The sequence below is a fragment of the Arachis ipaensis genome, chromosome B10, assembly GCF_059453495.1.
Source record: "Arachis ipaensis isolate K30076 ecotype BB chromosome B10, ASM5945349v1, whole genome shotgun sequence".
NCBI classification, from domain to species: Eukaryota; Viridiplantae; Streptophyta; class Magnoliopsida; order Fabales; family Fabaceae; genus Arachis; species Arachis ipaensis.
Window position 1 is genome coordinate 57,865,261 of NC_142435.1, and position 19,891 is coordinate 57,885,151.

Below are 19,891 nucleotides of genomic sequence, written 5' to 3' on the forward strand. Positions count from 1 at the left end.
TTTCAAGAAGGTGATGAGGTCCTCCTCTACAACTCAAGGCTCCGATTTATGCCTGGCAAGCTCCGTTCTAGATGGAAAAGACCTTTCAAGGTGAATGAGATGAAGCCCTACGGAGTGGTGGAATTGTTTGATCCTAAGAGTGAAGCAACTTTCAAAGTGAATGGACATAAAGTGAAGAAGTATCATGGTTGCAAGCCCCCAAGAGAGCTAGAGGTGTACATATTGGAGGATGCACCAAGGAGAGAGGAAGCTTAAGAAAAGGACCGTCCAACTTAAGGACGTTAAAGAAAAGTGCTTGGTGGGAGGCACCCCACCGTCGTAAGATCTTCCTTGTTTATACCATCTTGTTCATATCTTTAGTTTCTTGTGAATTTTGTGATCTTTTCATGATTGATTGAGTGGATAGGAATGCTAGCTTTGTTGATTTTTTTGGATAGGTAGAATGTTCATGTAGATAGGATGTGAAAAAGATAAAGAAAACAAAAATTTTTCTTTGAAGAAGGGCACTGACGTGCTAGCGCACAGTGCGCGCACGCGCCAGTGGCGAAATTCCACTCTTGGGCTAAATATCCGAGAGTCGTGCCCACTTTGTGCCCAACTCGCGCCAGGAACCGACGCGTTCGCGTACATGCCGCCTGCACGCACCCTTGCAATTCAACCATCGACGCACCAGCGCACGGTGCGCGCGCGCGCCGATTGATGCACGGAAAACTTGTCTCTCAACAAATCTCCTTTTCGGCAAGTGTACCGAATTTGTCGTCAAGTAAAAACTCACAATAGAGTGAGGTCGAATCCCACAGGGATTGATTGATCAAGCAACTTTAATTAGAAGAATGTTCTAGTTGAGCGAATCTAGAATTTGGGTTGAGAGTTGCAGAAAATAAAATGGCGGGAATGTAAATAACAGAAAAGTAAATGCTAGAATTAAAGGACTCGAAGTAAATGACTGAAAATAAATTGCAGAATTGTAAATGGGAATGGGGGATTTGCTCATAAAAGTAAATGGTAGAAATTAAAGAGAATGGGTAAGATTAGATATGGGGAGTTCATTGGGCTTAGGAGATGTTGCAATTCTCCGGATCAAGTTCATTTTCATCTCTTCCTCAATCAATGCACTCATTGATCTCCTTGGCAATCTTAAGTGATTGAATTACAACTTCTTGCAATTCAATCTCTCAAATCTTGATCAATAGCCAATTCCTTGGTCAATTGCTCATGAGAAGAGATGAAGTATGGTCACTGATTATACCACATGCATTTCCCAAATCAAGTATTGAGAGGGTTATAGTCACATACCCATCCAAACCCAATTTGGTCCAGCATGAGAAAGCATTTCTAGCTTGATCTCTTCATTCCTTTTTCAAGGTTCAAAAGAGATCCAAGTTTGAATAGCTTCTCTTCCAAGATAACTACTCAATGGGATGAAGATCGAAAGCTTTCAAGTAAAATCAAGAGAAAAGATAGAAAAAGAATAATGAAAATTAGTATTGATCCATCAAATTACAACAGAGCTCCCTAACCCAATGAAAGGGGTTTAGTTGTTCATAGCTCTTGAAAATGAAAATAAAGATGGAGAATACATCATAGAACTAGAAATTGCAGAGAAGGTAAAATACAGAGAGTAATTCTCTTTTTCCAACTTTCAGAACTCCCTTTTAACAATTCAAAGCTACTCCAATATATACTACTCTTCTCAGCTTCTAGTTTGCTCTTCAAGTCTTGGGCCTTTGGATCTTGAGTTTGAAGCAGTTCTTTTCTTCATTTGGGCTTAGCTTTACTTGCAGAGAGAAAGTGCTAAGTGGGCAGAGATTTTAGCTCAGGGCGTTAGGGGTGTTAACATTTAGTGAAAGTATAAGTTCGAGAACGTTAGTGACACTTAACATTTTCACTAACGTTCCAATGTACCCCTTTGCCTCACGTTAGAGCCCACGTTAACTAGGTTAACGTGGCTTCTAACGTGGCCTTGCCAAACTTCAAGAACGTTAGTGACACTCAACATTGTCACTAACGTTCCAGTGTACCCCTATTTGCTTCACGTTAAAGCCCACGTTAACTAGGTTAACGTGGCTTCTAACGTGGCCTTGCCAAACTTCGAGAACGTTAGTGACACTCAACATTGTCACTAACGTTCCAATGTGCCCCTAGATCTCACGTTAGAGTCCACATTAACTAGGTTAACGTGGCTTCTAACGTGGCCATTCTTAGCCGTCCCAACGTTAGTGACAATGTTGAGTGTCACTAACGTTGGCTCATCATTCATTCCTCATCGTTAGCTTCCACGTTAACTAAGTTAACGTGGAAGTTAACGTGGCTCCTTGGGGGGTTGTGTGGTTGCTTCCAACGTTAGTGACAATGTTGAGTGTCACTAACGTTGTCGACAACTCTCACTTCTCACGTTAGCTCCCACGTTAACCAAGTTAACGTGGGAGTTAACGTGGTGTGTTGCATCCTTAGGCCAACGTTAATGACAATGTTGAATATCACTAACGTTGGCTTCTCTTCCCCCTTTAACGTTAGAGGCCACATTAACTAGGTTAACGTGGGCTCTAACGTGGCCACTCATGAGTGTTTGCCAACTTTAGTGACAATGTTAAGTTTCACTAACGTTGGCTCAACTTCCCTTCTCCACGTTAGAGTGCACGTTAACTTAGTTAACGTGACTCTTAACGTGGGCAATGATGGCTTTGAGAGTGTTATTGGCAATCACTTTTCTCATTAACCTTGCAAGTTACCTCCCTTTCCTTGCTTCCTTTGGTCCTGAAATCAAGCAACAGAGTGCATCAAAGTTCTAGTCCAAGTCATGGGTAATGCAGCATACAATTTGTCACTAAATTCATGCAAAATCCTCATGAAATAATGTAAAATGCACAATGTATGCTTGAATCAAGGTGTAGGTGAATATCTACCCAAAACTAGCTTATTTCCTAAAGAAATGCATGAAACTACCCTAAAAACAGTAAAGAAAAGGTCAGTGAAACTGGCCAAGATGCCCTGGCATCACAACACCAAACTTAAAGCTTGCTTATCCCTAAGCAAGTACTGGAACAAGAGAATGATGAATGGAATATCCAGAGGAATGAGTCATTCTTGTGGAAGTCATGTTACTGATTTTATGGTGGTTTCATACATAGCAACTTAGGTTCATTCCATTATTGGCTTTCAGACTTTTATCATGTCCCTAAACACTTACTTTGTTTATATCCCATGAGACTTTTATTCATTGATCCTTTTATTGTTATTTCAAGGGTTATTTGTGTTATTTAGGCTAAGTGCTCTGTAAGGGGGCAACTCTTTAAGATAAGCTTTCAGCCAACACTCCCAAACCAGTTGGTTCAAGGTGCTAGGTGTTGAAGCACCCCTAAGGACTTACTCCCTCAAGTCTCTCCCCCATACATACACACCACAGGCATATAGTTCATTTATTTTCTTTCTTGAGACCTTGGTGTCTAGCACCTCTTTGGGTTACTAAATGCTCTGTAGTGAGGGTTACTCTTGATAGTGGATTTTCAGCTGATAATTCCGGATTAGTTAACCCAAGTTACCAGGTGATAAAGCACCCCTGAGAGCTTATTCATCCAAGTAGATCCCTCACACAGGAGTACCACAGACACTTGTCTCAAGGTCCAAACTATTGGTGCCTAGCCTTATTGTTTACTCTTTTTCTTTTGTTTTTTCACTTCCATTGTTCTTTCCCTTTTCTCTTATTAGGATCTTGTTATTAACTTAGTCTCATGGGTATATCCAAAGTCAAGTATTCTGGATAGATAGTTGTCCTCCTAGCCTTGTGGTTGAACCAACTTAGCTAACTTATGACTACCCTAAAGATTCATGAATGCACTTCCACATTATGAACACTACTCTGGTCCTTTAAAAACATAAACATTCTCTTCTTAATTTGATTTAAAGGGACAAGCTTACAAGAAAGTAAAGTAAGGATACAGTGACATAAAGACTAGTGCACATAGACTTTCTTCAATACCAAAAACTTAAAAGACAATTGAAAAAGGTTTAAACATAACATGGAAGCAAGTTCTATTTCATACAAGATCTTCCTTATTTAAAACATAGAGAAAGATGGAACAAAGAAGGAACTCCACCACCTTTTACTGTTGTGGATGTCCATGCTCTTTTCCTTGCTTGTCCTCCTTGTTTCCTCTTGCATTTCCTCGCATCCTTGCCAATCTTGCTTGCTTCCAATCCTCAAGTGCCTTCCTCACTGACTCATGACTCTCTTCCACCCTTTGTCTTTCCTTTCGTGCTAATTCATCCTTCATTTCGTCATAATTGGCTATTCCTGGATGCAATATTGGCCGCTGTCCCACTAAGTAACTGAGCCTGGCTTGAGTGTTTATATGATGTCCTGTTTCGCTCATGTAAACTCCTTCTGCGAATGCCCTTTGCTCGTCCAATAGTTCTGCCTGTTCTATTTGTCTTCGATGCATCTTATGTATGTGCGCCCCTTGATGTGCTTGGATGTTGATTAGCCTCTGGGTGGATTCTTGTTGCTTGTTTTGCCTTTGTTCCATCCTGTTGAATGTTTCTCCCCATTGTTGTCCTTGACTTAGTTACTGTTCCATCATTTGCCTTTGCCACTCACCTTGTTGAGTCATCCATCTTGAAAGTATTTCCTCTTGCTGCCCCATCATCTGTAGTTGAAGCTCTTTCTGTGCTCCTTGGCTTTCCAAATATTGTCTAGACAAGCCATCAATGGCCTCCTGCGATTGGTGCATGTCCAAGGTCTGTTGTGCTTGACCCTCTAAGACTTGTCCTTCCACTACTTGAGGGGCTGTTTTCTTCCTTTGCTTCCGCTGAGGCAAAGGGGATGTTGCAGCTTTCATCCTTCGTACAGTTATTGGGATGCCTTCCTTTATCCACATGGGGTTCTCATCTTCAAAAACTACCCCAGCTTTCTTGCATATTCGGTAAATAGTGATGGGGTAACCTAACATTCCTCTTGAGTCGCTTTTCTCTGCCATCTTTCTAATACCTTCAGCTATGAGTTCATGAACCATGATTTCTCCTTCCTTCAGTATACAGTGCACCATTGTGGCTCTCTTGACATTCACCTCCGAGTTGTTTGCAGCTGGGAGAATAGACCTTCTCACTGGCTCAAACCACCCCTTGGCTTCAGGAGTGAGATCTATTCTCTTGATGAACTTTGGGTTATTTCCCGCACCCCTTTCCTAGTCAGCTCCTGGTACACAAATATCTTGCAGAATCTGGTCATAATTGGAGTTGTCTGATCTTGAGTGATAGCTTTCTTCTTCAAATTGTATAGACCGTAGCTTCAATGCCCTCATGACATTCATGGGACCAAAGTCCACCATCTTTCCTCTCACAAAGCTTGTGTAAGACTCATCCTTCTTATCATATCGAACCGTATTTGCATAAAATTCTCTTATGAGATTTACATTCACCTTAATGACCGGGTCAGTGAGGAGCTCCCATCTTCTCCTTTCTATCTTCTCTATAATTTCGGGGGACTCAGTCTTTGTAACTTGAAATCCCAGCTCATAAATGATTTCCTTATCAACCATCCACCCGTATTGCAATGCATGATGCAAGCTTCTAAATCTCCTTTCATCATATGGGTGTTCTTCCATGGGTTCCTTTCCCTTCCTTCTTTTAGAACCCGAAGACGCCATGAATGATAGTTAATATGTGAAGGTGGTAAGGTTGTGGAAACTTTTGGTTGTTTAGGGTTTTATGGCAATGAAGAGAGTGAGGGGAGGAATGTTTGTAATCGGATAGAGGGTGTCTTGTACCAAAAGGAAGAGTGGTGAAGGGTGTGTGATGACAATGAAGGGTGGTACGGACAAGGGTCATTTATATAGAGAAATTGTGAGAGAATGGAGGGTGTAGATTGATGAAGTGGTCACTTGATGGACGGTTGGGGTTATGCATGGCTAGAAGACAAGGATCATCACTTTATGATGGGGATTGCTCGGTCTTCTAGGGGTGCCATTTTTTCAATGTTGCATGGCAACATTTTTCGATGTATTCCCTTTTTAGAACAAGTGTGTAGCCCCTCCTTTTGTGGTGTCCGAACCTTCTTTGTTTGGTTGTCCAATTTATCCCTTTTTATGCTCCTTTTCTTTTCCTATAAAGACAAACTAAGAAAAGTAAGAAAAGATATTAAAATGACCATATGAACTTTACAGCTAATATTAATAAAAGGGAAGAAAGGATTTGATTTTTTTATTTATGAATTCCAACTAACTAACTAACTATTGGTGGGTCCTTATATGCATCTTGGTGGCACTATGGGGTGACACCAAACTTAGTTTGAAGCAATGTGATGAAAAGTTTTGTTCAAAGCTCCCAAGACTAGCATGCATCTTGGTTTGCTTTGAACACCAAACTTGTTCTTCACTATATACTGCATGATAAAGATTTCACCAAGTGTTTGTCAAGTTTGGGTTGAAATTCATAAACATTGATTTATTCATTATTTTAAAAACATATAAAACATGGGTTGCCTCCCATGAAGTGCTTCTTTAGCGTCACTAGCTTGACGTTTTTCCTTCATCAGGGTGGTTGGTAGTGCTTAAAGTCCTCCCCTCTTGCTGTGGACTTATATCCATTGGTTGGATCAATGATCTCCACATGTTCCAGGGAAAGAACTCTGTTGATAGTGAAGACCTTGGGTAACTGAGATGGTACAGTGGGGAGATTAGGGGGAATATCTGGGAAGTAAGCTGAGACAACTCTATCCCCTGGAGAGAAATCTTCCGTAGAGATTTTCTTGTTCCTCCACCTCCTTGGTACCTTCTTCTTTGTTTCTTTTGATGTTGCCTTCCCCTTGGTGACCTCTTTTTCTAAAGGAGTTGTAGTGCTGTCTTCACCTGCCTCTAGAGGTTTAGGTTCCTCCAACTTTTCCTTGAGCTGTGGCAATTGCTGTTTTCCTTTTTATCTATTAAGGGGATCTCAGAATGAACTGGCTGTGCTTCAGTGCTTGTTTCCTCCTTTAGTGTCTCATTATCATTTGTGCTTAGTTCCTTGTCCTCTTGATCTGTTTCTTGTGAGAGTTTGAAAACATTGAAGCTGAGTCGTTCATCATGGATTCTCAATATTAGCTCCCCTTTCTCTACATCGATAAGTGCTCTGGCCGTAGCTAGGAATGGTCTTCCCAATATGATTGGATGAGTGTGACTCTCTTCCATGTCCAGGATGACAAAGTCTATTAGGAGAAAGTATTTCCCAACTTTTAGCAATACATTTTCCACCAGTCCTATTGCTTGCTTTTGAGTTTTGTCAGCCAGTCTGATGATTACATCTGTGGATATTATCTCATTGATCTGCAGCCTCTTTGCCAGGGATAAGGGTAGTAAGTTGATGCTAGCCCCCAAATCACATAGTGCTCTATCGAACATAGTTTCACCTATGGCACAAGGGATGTGAAAACTCCCTGGATCTCTTCTTTTTGTAGGCAACTCAGGTTGAATAAGGGCACTACATTCCTTGTTCATCACTATAGTCTGGCCTCCTTTGAGTGAGCCTTTCCTGGGAAGAAGTTCCTTCATATACTTGATGAATGCAGGCATTTGTTGAATTGCCTTGATGAATGGTATGTTCACATGTAGAGATGCAAACAAGTCTAGGAACCTTGAGTATATTCTTTTTCCCACAACACCATTGAGCAGTTGAGGGAAGGGTGCATAGAGCTTCAGCAGCTCTTGTTGTGAGATTTCTGGTTCTTGGCGATCTCTATCCTCCTCCTTTGTTGAGTTGTCTTCAGGTTGTTTGCAAAATTTTCCTTGCTTGTCTTCAGTCTATTGATCACTCGCAGTGACCATTTTGCAATCTTCCCATCTTACTTTCTTTGCTTCTCCTTTGGGGTTTTTCTCCGTGTCACTTGGGAAGCTATCAGTAGGTTTGGGAATCTTCTCAACTAAATATCCCACCTGAAATTCCAGCTTCCTGATGGTCTCTCCCTGGTTCTTAATATTGGCTCGCACCTCCTCTTTGAACACCTTATTTTCTTGAATCTCTTGGCATATTCCTTCAAGTAAGGCTTCAATCTTAGAGAGCTTGTCATCAATTGATGAGTGATTCGGAGCAGATGTGCTGTTTTGGTTTTGATAGGCGTGTGGAGAAGTGTTGTTGTGGGGGTGTTGAGATGTCCTCTGTGTGAATTGCTGGTGAGCTGCATTGTTGTTGGAGTTATAACGTCTCTGGTCTTGGTTTTGATCTTGCTCACTTCCCCACCCAAAGTTTGGGTGGTTTCTCCATCCAGGGTTGTAGGTCTTGGAGTATGGATCATAGTTTTTCCTTGGTGAATTCCCAATGTAGTTGGCTTGCTCCTGACTCCCCTCTGCTTCTTCATTCACTCCTTTTTGGGTTGTTGATGAAGTGGAGATTGCTGCTACTTAGTTCATCTCCATCTTCTTGGTGAGGTCAGCTGGCTACTGGGTAATGAGCTTGTTTTGGGCTAACAGAGCATCTACATTGTTTAGCTCTATTACTCCTCTTGTGTTCCCTCTTTCGGAAGCATAGAAGTAGTCGTTCTCTACTATTTCAATAACATCTATGGCTTCTTCAATAGTCTTCTTCTTGTTCAAAGATCTTCCGGATGAATGGTCTACGACCTTCTTTGACTTATAAGAGAGTCCTTCATAGAAAATGTGCAGCTGCACCCATTCGTTGAACATGTCAGGTGGACACCTCCTTGTTAAGTCCTTGAACCTCTCACATGCTTCATATATAGTCTCACCATCTTGTTGCCTGAAATTTTGGACCTCAACTCTCATCCTATTAATTCGTTGAGGAGGGTAAAATCTTGCTAAAAATTTGTTCACCACGTCTTCCCAAGTTATCAAGCTTTCCCTTGGGAAGGATTTCGGCCACTTGGCTGCTTTGTCCCTAAGTGAGAATGGAAATAGGAGCAGTCTATAGGTGTCAGGGTGAACACCATTAGACTTCACTGTGTCACATATTCTCAGGAAGGTGATCAAATATTGATTGGGGTCTTCTTGAGCACCTCCTCCAAACGAGCAGTTGTTCTGAACAAGGGTGATGAGCTGTGGTTTAAGTTCAAAGTTGTTGGCATGGATTGTTGGATTTTGGATGCTACTTCCACAATTGCCTGGGTTTGGATTGATGTAAGAGCCCAAAACTCTTCTATCCTCCCCAGCATGATTTGCTCTACCTCCTCCCCCATGGTTGTGATCCTCTTCTCCATGATGGTTTTCCATGTTGTCTTCCATGTTTGTTTCAAAGAATTCCTCTTCTTCCTCAGCACCAACCACTTTCTTTCCTCTTGCCTCCCTTCTTAATCTAAGGAAGGTCCTCTCAGGTTCAGAATTGAAGGAAGTTGAAACCCCGCTTCTTCTCCCTGTCATACAACCATCAAGTGCAAGCAAGAAAAGATAGATGCAGAAAGTATTTGTGTCAGAATTACTGTTAGTTGTGGGTGATGCAATATATCAAACAGTTAGTGGGTTAGCAAACAGAATTGAAAATAACAAAGTAAAACAAAAGAGTAGAGGGGGAAGGGAAGAAGTTTGACGAAAACAAAAAGTAAATCACTCAAACAGAAAATGAAATTCACAAAAATAAAAATGCTCAATCTAGTGATCTTCCAATTTAATCATTGTTGATGCACAATCAATCCCCGGTAACGGCGCCATAAACTTGATGCACGAAAAACTTGTCTCTCAACAAATCTCCTTTCGGCAAGTGTACCGAATTTGTCGTCAAGTAAAAACTCACAATAGAGTGAGGTCGAATCCCACAGGGATTGATTGATCAAGCAACTTTAATTAGAAGAATGTTCTAGTTGAGCGAATCCAGAATTTGGGTTGAGAGTTGTAGAAAATAAAATGGCGGGAATGTAAATAACAGAAAAGTAAATGCTAGAATTAAAGGACTCGAAGTAAATGACTGAAAATAAATTGCAGAATTGTAAATGGGAATGAGGGATTTTCTCATAAAAGTAAATGGCAGAAATTAAAGAGAATGGGTAAGATTAGAGATGGGGAGTTCATTGGGCTTAGGAGATGTTGCAATTCTCCGGATCAAGTTCATTTTCATCTCTTCCTCAATCAATGCACTCATTGATCTCCTTGGCAATCTTAAGTGATTGAATTACAATTTCTTGCAATTCAATCTCTCAAATCTTGATCAATAGCCAATTCCTTGGTCAATTGCTCATGAGAAGAGATGAAGTATGGTCACTGATTATACCACATGCATTTCCCAAATCAAGTATTGAGAGGGTTATAGTCACATACCCATCCAAACCCAATTTGGTCCAGCATGAGAAAGCATTTCTAACTTGATCTCTTCATTCCTCTTTCAAGGTTCAAAAGAGATCCAAGTTTGAATAGCTTCTCTTCCAAGATAACTACTCAATGGGATGAAGATCGAAAGCTTTCAAGTAAAATCAAGAGAAAAGATAGAAGAAGAATAATGAAAATTAGTATTGATCCATCAAATTACAACAGAGCTCCCTAACCCAATGAAAGGGGTTTAGTTGTTCATAGCTCTTGAAAATGAAAATAAAGATGGAGAATACATCATAGAACTAGAAATTACAGAGAAAGTAAAATACAGAGAGTAATTCTCTTTTTCCAACTTTCAGAACTCCCTTTTAACAATTCAAAGCTACTCCTATATATACTACTCTTCTCAGCTTCTAGTTTGCTCTTCAAGTCATGGGCCTTTGGATCTTGAGTTTGAAGCAGTTCTTTTCTTCATTTGGGCTTGGCTTTACTTGCAGAGAGAAAGTGCTAAGTGGGCAGAAATTTTAGCTCAGGGCATTAGGGGTGTTAACATTTAGTGAAAGTATAAGTTCGAGAACGTTAGTGACACTTAACATTTTCACTAACGTTCCAATGTACCCCTTTGCCTCACGTTAGAGCCCACGTTAACTAGGTTAACGTGGCTTCTAACGTGGCCTTGCCAAACTTCGAGAACGTTAGTGACACTCAACATTGTCACTAACGTTCCAGTGTGCCCCTATTTGCTTCACGTTAAAGCCCACGTTAACTAGGTTAACGTGGCTTCTAACGTGGCCTTGCCAAACTTCGAGAACATTAGTGACACTCAACATTGTCACTAACGTTCCAATGTGCCCCTAGATCTCACGTTAGAGTCCATGTTAACTAGGTTAACGTGGCTTCTAACATGGCCATTCTTAGCCGTCCCAACGTTAGTGACAATGTTGAGTGTCATTAACGTTGGCTCATCATTCATTCCTCATCTTTAGCTTCCACGTTAACTAAGTTACGTTAACTAAGTTAACGTGGAAGTTAACGTGGCTCCTTGGGGGGTTGTGTGGTTGCTTCCAACGTTAGTGACAATGTTGAGTGTCACTAACGTTGTCGACAACTCTCACTTCTCACGTTAGCTCCCACGTTAACCAAGTTAACGTGGGAGTTAACGTGGTGTGTTGCATCCTTAGGCCAACGTTAGTGACAATGTTGAATGTCACTAACGTTGGCTTCTCTTCCCCCTTTTAACGTTAGAGGCCACGTTAACTAGGTTAACGTGGGCTCTAACGTGGCCACTCATGAGTGTTTGCCAATGTTAGTGACAATGTTAAGTGTCACTAACGTTGGCTCAACTTCCCTTCTCCACGTTAGAGTGCACGTTAACTTAGTTAACGTGACTCTTAACGTGGGCAATGATGGCTTTGAGAGTGTTATTGGCAATCACTAGCTTATTTCCTAAAGAAATGCATGAAACTACCCTAAAAACAGTAAAGAAAAGGTCAGTGAAACTGGCCAAGATGCCCTGGCATCACCGATGGAGATATGTAGACTCTCTGGTACAAAAACCAGAGAGTTGTGCCACAATTGGGCCAACCTTGTGCCAAAACTGACGCGTTCGCGCAAGGTACGCGTCCGCGCCCCTGCCTCACTGATTCACTCTGGTACAAAAACCAGAGACTTGAGCCAACTTTGTGCCACTTCTGTGCCTGAGGCACAACTCCCCTCGCGCGCGCGCCACTTACGCGCACGCGTCCCCAGCTAGCATCCTCACCGACGCGGCAACGCACCTTGCGCACGCCCGCTGGTTGCGCGAGTCTGTTTTATACTTCGCGCCTTGCCCTGTTTTTCTTTCTCTCAAACCCTTTTCTTTCTTAGCTTTTCCTTCTCCCTCCATCATCTCCCTTCTCCTCTTTTTCTTCCCTACCCCACCACTGTCTTCGGCCACTCACCGGCGATAACCAACTTTTCCGATGGCACTACACCTCTCCCATTTTCTTTCTCATCTTCACAAAAGAAGATTCAACCTTGTTCCTTCATACTTTTCAAGGTTTCACTTCTTTTACTTCTCTTCTTTATTTTCTCTTGCATTATTTCCTCTAGTTAGATGATTCTTATTGCTTTACTTAGTTTCCCTTTTACTTGCATGATGATGTTTCTTGCTTTTTGTTTGCTTACCTTTCCTTTCTCCTTATTTCTCCATGGATGTTAAATTTGAGCTTAATTTGCATTAATAGATCTTTTGTCATTCTTTTTCTTATCTTTCCCATTGTGTGATGTTTATGTGATGATTGATGTTCCATTTTGAGCTTTGAATTGGTTTAGTATCTCATAATTGCTCATTGCTTGATTATTGCAAGCCAAGTGTTCGAGGAAATGCACATATACCATTTTGGTTCATTTTAGTCATATATTTTTCAAATTGGTGCTCCCTCCTCATTTACTTACTTTTTCTTAAATGCATTGAGTTTAATTTGTGTGCTTAAAGTTTATACTTTCCAATTAGATATTAATTGAACATGACTTGCTCTTTATTATGGATGCTTGAGACTACTCTTCTCATGCCATTGCATGCTTTACTTCCTCTTGCATCCCATGCAAAGTGTTGTGACCCTTGCTTTTACATTCATCATGGGCACCACAAGTCACTTGCATGTTTTTTGTCAAATTGATTCTTGGGTTTAATGTTTTCCTTCCTTCTCTTCCTTTTCAGGATAGCTACCAAGAAAGGCAAGGAGATAGCTTCGAGGAAACCGGCCGCAAAAAGGGCACCCAAAAAGTCAAATTCTAAGGTGCGCTCTTCATTAGGAGCCAAACCCCTATCTAAGAAAGGGAAGACACCCGCTCCTTTTGATGAGAATGACAAGGGAAAACCGGCAAAAGATTCCTCAAGGTTCTCCAACCGCTTTTGTGAACTTATGTTCCCCTCCAAAGCTGTAAGGAACTATCATCCTGAGCATCAACTCGCTCCGCCGGACAAGGTCGCTCCTTATATTTTGCCCCGTATTGAACAGTGAGGATGAGAATTTCTTTTGAGGAAACCAAGGGAAATCGACCTCTCTTGGGTGGAAGAATTCTACACTAACTACCATCTTCCCTCTCTTCAATCGGTATACATGCGCCGAAAGCAAGTCTCAGTTTCGGAAGAGGCTATTCAGCAAGTGCTTAATGTCCTACCAGTGCCAAGTGACATGGATGGCTACCAAGAAGTCTTACGTCAGTGAAAGAATTATGGATTCAATTGGGACTCCATTCTCTGAGTCATTGCTGAGCCAGGGACATTTTGGACCAAGGTCGACTCCGGATGAGGCCCAAGAGCATTGACGCTCGCTTCCTCACTGTGGAAGCTAGAGCTTGGGCCCAGATCCTATCCCACTATGTGCTACCTAGCACCCACAAGTCGTCCCTCACGGCAGACCTCGCCTTGCTTGTTTGGTGTGTTCTCACGGAGAAGCCGGTGAATATTCTGCTTCTTGTCAAGCAAGCGATGAGTTAAGTTCACGACCGGGGTAATTTGCCATTTCCAGCATTGGTGTATGACTTAGTTGCTGCTGCGGGTGTTTCTTGGGAAGCCAAGGACAAAAAGATCATAGTTACGGCTAAGGGCGATGTGGTCCCAAGCGGAAAATACCTACACCTTCCCATGAGCAAACCAAGCCTCGATATGGCCCCGCCACTTCTTTTACCTTCTAGCTCATCATCACCACCACTGAGATCCACACATTAAAGGATAGAAGATCTTCACTGGAAGCATGATAGATATGAGTGGCGCAACCACCACCGGTACACTTACATTAAGAAGCTTCTGCGTTGTGTTACCCCTAGCATGGAGGAACCCGAAATGTTCACATCCACCTCAAACCCAAGTGATGGGAGCTCTGATGATGGGGATAGTGAAGGTTCTGGTCCTGACCGTCCCTTGCGTATTATTCGTAGCACGGAGGACCGTGCTAATTTCTAAAGTGTGGGGAGGTCGTTCGACCGATCTCCATGGGTAACATTCTCTTCCCCTCAATACCCATGGATTTATCTTTTGCTTAGAAGTTAGTATATTGTATGTGTAGTTAGTTTTGCTTGTAAATACCCTTGCATGATAGTTAGTTTCTATAGAGTTACTTAGTCAAAACAATAACTTCCTTTTCAAGAAACTGTGTCCTGGGTGACCTACCGAATTTCTGAAAATTTTTTTTTTTGCAGTAAACTTACTTTAAGAATGTATTTTGGAACATAATGATTGAGCTAAGAACACAAGCATGAAAGTTTTGAGCCTATTGTATGGTTACATCTTTTAACCATTATTTTCATTCTTGTGTGCATATCTCTCTCTCTATGATTGTGATCCTTGCTTTGTCTGATTCTATATGTCCATTGCTTGGTGTATGAATGCATTTACATGATTGAGGCCATCATTTTAGTAGTCACTTTTCCCAAATGGCCTTAACCCTTTTATCTACCATTGCTAACCAATTTTGAGCCCATGATAAACCCTTTTGTTCTTAAATAGAGCACATAAACAACCCTAAGTGAAAAACCATGAATTTCCCTAAATTTAAATCTTTGATTAGTTTAGGTAAGTTAGGATGTGTGTCATTCAAATAGGAGGGTATACTTGGGAAATTCGGGTAGATATATAGGTGTGTAATTGTAGTGTAATTGCTCCATGATGGAAAACATGCTTATTTTGCCTTAAAATTGCCATATTTTAATCCTCTTCTATTGTCATTCGATGCCGTGATGTATTTGTTGAGTAATTTCAGGAATTATAGGGTAGGAATGACTTAGAAGAGAGGGAAAAAGCATGTACAAAGAGGGAGGAACATGAAGAATTGAAATCTTGGGAAAAGCAGCATCGGCGCGCCCGCGCACTCCATGCGGACACGTGGATGGGATTGGCTGGAAGCGGCGCACAAGGATGGATGCATCCGCGTGGATCAAAAGATTCCTATCGACGCGCACGCGCACGCCTGCATGGCGTGCATGCGTGGGAAGCTGCACGTGATCTCATTAAAGGAAATCGTGCCTGGCAATTTCTGAGGCTCATCAGGCCCAATTTCAAGCTGTTTCTGCATGGAAAAGACCCAAGGATGCTAGGGGGAAAGGGGGGATCAATCATTTTTACACTAAGACATAATTTTAGGTAGTTTTTGGTTCTTTGGTTAATCTAGGGAGAGAAACCCTTGTTCCTCTCTAGATCTAGTTTTAATTTGATCTTCCCTTGTTGATTTATGAATTGGATCTTGTTAATTACTAGTTTTAATTGTTCAATTTGAATTCCTTGTTACAATTTTGCTTATATCTAGTGATAGTTTTATGAATTCTTGTCAATTGTCATTTTATACCCATTTCATGAATGTTATGAATCTTGACTTGTTGATGTTACATTGATGATTCCTATGTTTAATCTTGTTGTTTGGATGATTGTATGTTGATAATTGTTAGTGTGTACTTGTAGATTTCAATTTAATTGCTATTTTGAACATGTCTTTTGTTAATGCTTACCAAGTGTTCAATGAATTGTTTACTTTGATTATGGAGTAGTCTTCTTTACTCTTGGCCTAGGTCAAGGGAATTAGGTAAACTTGAATCATTGGGTCTAATGGATTTGATGACTTGGGAGCCCTTGGTGGTCAATTGGATACTCATTGACGCCAACCCACTACTAATCCAATTAGTAGGTAGGTTGGGACTTATGGGTTGATGTGATCAAAGCCATTTGACGTACTTCAAGTCTAGGAGTAGATATCACGTACTTAAGACTTTGAGGGTAGACTTAATGAGCTTGGTTCCTCATAATTGTCAAGATACGGTTGTTAGACAAGGATCGTGACCCTAATTCCCATGCCTAGCCAAGAGTTGCTTTTATTATTCATATTTGAAAACCAATTTTCCCAAATTATTTACTTTAGTTACAGTTACTTGCTTGGTTTATAATAGAATTAAGTGGAATGTTGCTTGTTCATTGGAATTGCTCATGTTTTGCTTAGATAGTTGAATTAGTTTGTTGCAATTTAAGATTACTTGCTTGTTAAGATTCCCATTTATTTTCATGCTCATAACTCACAATCCCGGATTTCTAGCCAACGTTGAAGCACATGTTTGCCCATTCCTTGTAAGATGACTGATAAACCACTATTTCATGGTTTATATTGTGTTTAATTGTGTGGTTTTATCATGATCTTTGCCCACTTATTCATTAAAAAAGCATGCATTTATATTTCCTTCCTAAAGATGTTTTATGGTTGAAAACTTGCTTCCTAGAGATTTTTAATTATGTATTTTATTTCTCCTTTATTCCATTTGATGCCGTGATCTGTGTGTTAACTGTTTCAGGCTTTATAGGGCATGAATGAGCTGGAGATTGGAAGGGAAGCCTGCAAAAATGGAAGGAACACAAGAAATTGAGGAGATGACCAGCGAGAGGCGACGCGGTCGCATAAATGACGCGACCGCGCGGAAAAGAGCAATTTGCATCGACGCGGCCGCATGGACGACGCGTCCACGTGGCAAAGTAGAAACGCGAATGACGCGTCCGCATGAGCGACGCGATCGCGTGACGTGCGCGACCTGCATAATTTGCAGATTCACTGGGGGCGATTTCGGGCCCTATTTTGACCCAGTTTTCGGCCTGGAACAGCAGACTAGAGCCAGAGAACATGCAGAAACCAAAGAAAACATTCATTCTATACAGTTTTAGTTTTAGATCTAGTTTTGCTCCTCTCCTAGGTTTTCTCTCTACACATTCATAGTTCTTAGGATTTTAGTTTCTCTTACTTTCTTTTTTTGGCATTGGAACACTGAGAAGAGTTATTACCTCATCAAGGCTTCGTCATTCTAGTTTGTTTTCTTTACTTGGTTTACTCTTCCATGTTCTTTGTTTTGTTCAATTTTACCATTGGAATATTCTTAGGGTTATTTAATACAAGGATCACTTTTATTTTTAATTGACTAATTTAATTTTATTTACAATGTCTTTCCTTAATTCCTTTTTACATGCTATAAATTTTACCTTTACAATGAGTGAGTAGTTCCCTAACTTGATGGGGAATTGATTGAAAGGAACCTTTGCGTTGGAAGGCTTGAAAGAAAAATTGTAATTAGGTTTATGGTTGGATTGCCTTCTAATCACTAACACCAATCCCTTTTAATTAAGTGGATTGCAACTTGTGAACGGACGTAGCATTCCAAGTTGTTTAACTTTCCTTCACCTAGTGAAGGATAACTAAACAGGATAACCTTTAATTGTCAATTAATCCTGAGAGCATTCCAACAATAATAGGGATTCCAACTAATCAATTCCCAGTCAAGGCTTTTATTTACATTATTCAAATTCATCAATTTAATTTCCTGTTTGCCCAATTCAAATCTTTTTGAAAACCTCTAATTAATAGAATAGCACACTTTTCTGCAACTTGTTAGGAGACAACCTGGGATTCATACTCCCAGTATTTTAAATTTCAATTTTCTGTGACACCTTTTTAAATTGACAGGCAGATTTCTGGTGAGTTAAGAACTATACTTGCAACGTATATATTTTAACAATTTTTAATTCACCAATTTCTGCCCGCATCAATTTTTGGCGCCGTTGCCGGGGAGTTGCAATAGAGTGCTAAAGTTATTAATTAGAATTTATTTATTTGCATTTTATTTTATTTTGCTACTATGAGCTGCATGTTTCTTTCGTCAAATGACACGTTCACTTCCTGATCCGCGCTTGCTAATATTCGATACTGAAATTGAAAGGACTATTTCACGAATAAGGCGAGCTGGGCGTCGGTTAGTCCGCTCTGAGGGCGGATCTGAAAGTGAACTTAAGGAAGAAACCAGCTCCCGTTCTACTGATTCGGTTGATTCACGTGCAGACGACTTGGCAGCTAGGAGAGTTACCATCCAGGAGAAAGGAGCCCCTGATTTTACAATGCAACTGTTTCAAGCGCATCACCCAGCGGTGGCTACAGATTTTGAAATAAAGACCGCACTGCTCAATTTGATGCCCAAGTTTCATGGCTTACCTGCTCAAGAGCCCATCAAGCACCTGAGAGATTTCCAGGCAGCCTGTTCTACTGTCAGGCGTGATGGTACAGATGAAACTTCAATTCTGCTGAAAGTTTTCCCATTTTCTCTTGAGGGAAAAGCAAGAGAGTGGTACTACACTCAACCCCTAGCAAATGCATCCAACTGGGATACGCTCAGAAAAGAGTTTTTGGAGAAATTCTTTCCATCTGAAGTTACTGATAAACTAAGGAAAGACATTTCCACGATTGTTCAAGATGACAACGAGACTCTCTTTGAATACTAGGAGCGCTTCAATAATCTTCTGGAAGTATGCCCCCACCACATGATCGACAAGATAGTGTTGCTCAGCTACATAACACAGGGTATGAGGCCCCAAGATAAGACCACATTGGAAAGTGCTAGAAGTGGGTCTATGAAGAAGTACAAGACCACTGATGAGGCATGGCAATCGATCAGCGACTTAGCTGAATCTACTAGGAACCACAGACAGAAGCAAGGCCATTCAAAAGCCATTGCAGAGGTATCCTCTAGCAGAGAGACTGCTGCTATAACTCAGAGTATCTGTGAAATGACCAACTTGCTGAAGCAAATGCAATTGAATCAACAACAAGTTCAGCAAGCTCAACCTCCTTCACCACAGCAAAACTAACAGTTAATCCCACAGAGAGTTTGCGGAATTTGTGTTGATTATAGCCATTATACTGAGGAATGCCCGCAACTCCAACAGGAAGACAACATGGTGGCATCCACTCATAACTTCTATGACCGCCCCAACCAAGGGTACAATCAAGGTGGAAATAATAACCATGTATGGCAGGACAATTCTAACCAGAATTGGAGGGACAACAATAACAGAGGAGGCAGAGATAATCAGGGAAATCATAGGTGGAATAATAATAACAACAGGCAGAAGAATCAACCTTAAAGAGCACAGAATACTCAACAGCAGACCTCTCAATTTACTCATTCTTCTTTTTCTCCTAATGAAGAGTTACTACAATCTTTTGAGCGGAGACAACAGACCATGGAAAATAACATTATGAATAACATTAATGCCAGTCTGAATGGTCTGACCTCTACTTTGCAAGCTCTTGTTTCACAGATTAGATCAATGCAAAATTCCAGTAACCAAACTTCAAGCTCCACTGGAATCCCCTCTCAACCATTACCTAATCCAAAGGGAGGCATTAATGCCATCACCCTGAGGTCCGGAACCACACTGCAGAAGAGGAATCAGGAGGAGCCAAGCTCACCAGAGGATGTTGAAGAGGAAGAGGACATACAGAACATAGCTGAAAAAGAAGAAGTCCAACCACAGGAGGAAGCATCAAGAGGCGCAGACACTGCAGAAAACAATACTCCTATTCCATTTCCACAACTTGCAAGGAAGCCCAGAAAGTAGCTGGAACCCGATCCCAAAATGGTAGAAATATTCAAAAAGGTTGAGGTAACTGTTCCTCTTGTTGATGTTATTCAACAAGTACCTAAATATGCAAAGTTTCTAAAAGATTTATTTATACATAAAGACAAAATTAATTAATTAGAAACTATTCCTTTAGGTAGTTCCATATCTGCTTTAATGGGAGGATTACCTGAAAAGTGTAGTGACCCAGGTCCTTGTATAGTTAGTTGTACTATTGGTGGAGTAGTAATTTATGATTGCATGT

General features: G+C 40.9%; 1 non-coding gene and 1 pseudogene across 1 annotated transcript; both read left to right on the top strand.

Moving 5' to 3' along the window:
- The window catches only part of LOC148580175 (uncharacterized), a 67,054-nt pseudogene that overhangs the window by 17,960 nt on the left and 29,203 nt on the right, over positions 1 to 19,891 (top strand).
- LOC148580177 (small nucleolar RNA R71) lies at positions 8,647 to 8,753 on the top strand. The gene has a single exon (XR_015899293.1). It is a non-coding gene; the product is annotated as a small nucleolar RNA R71 (small nucleolar RNA).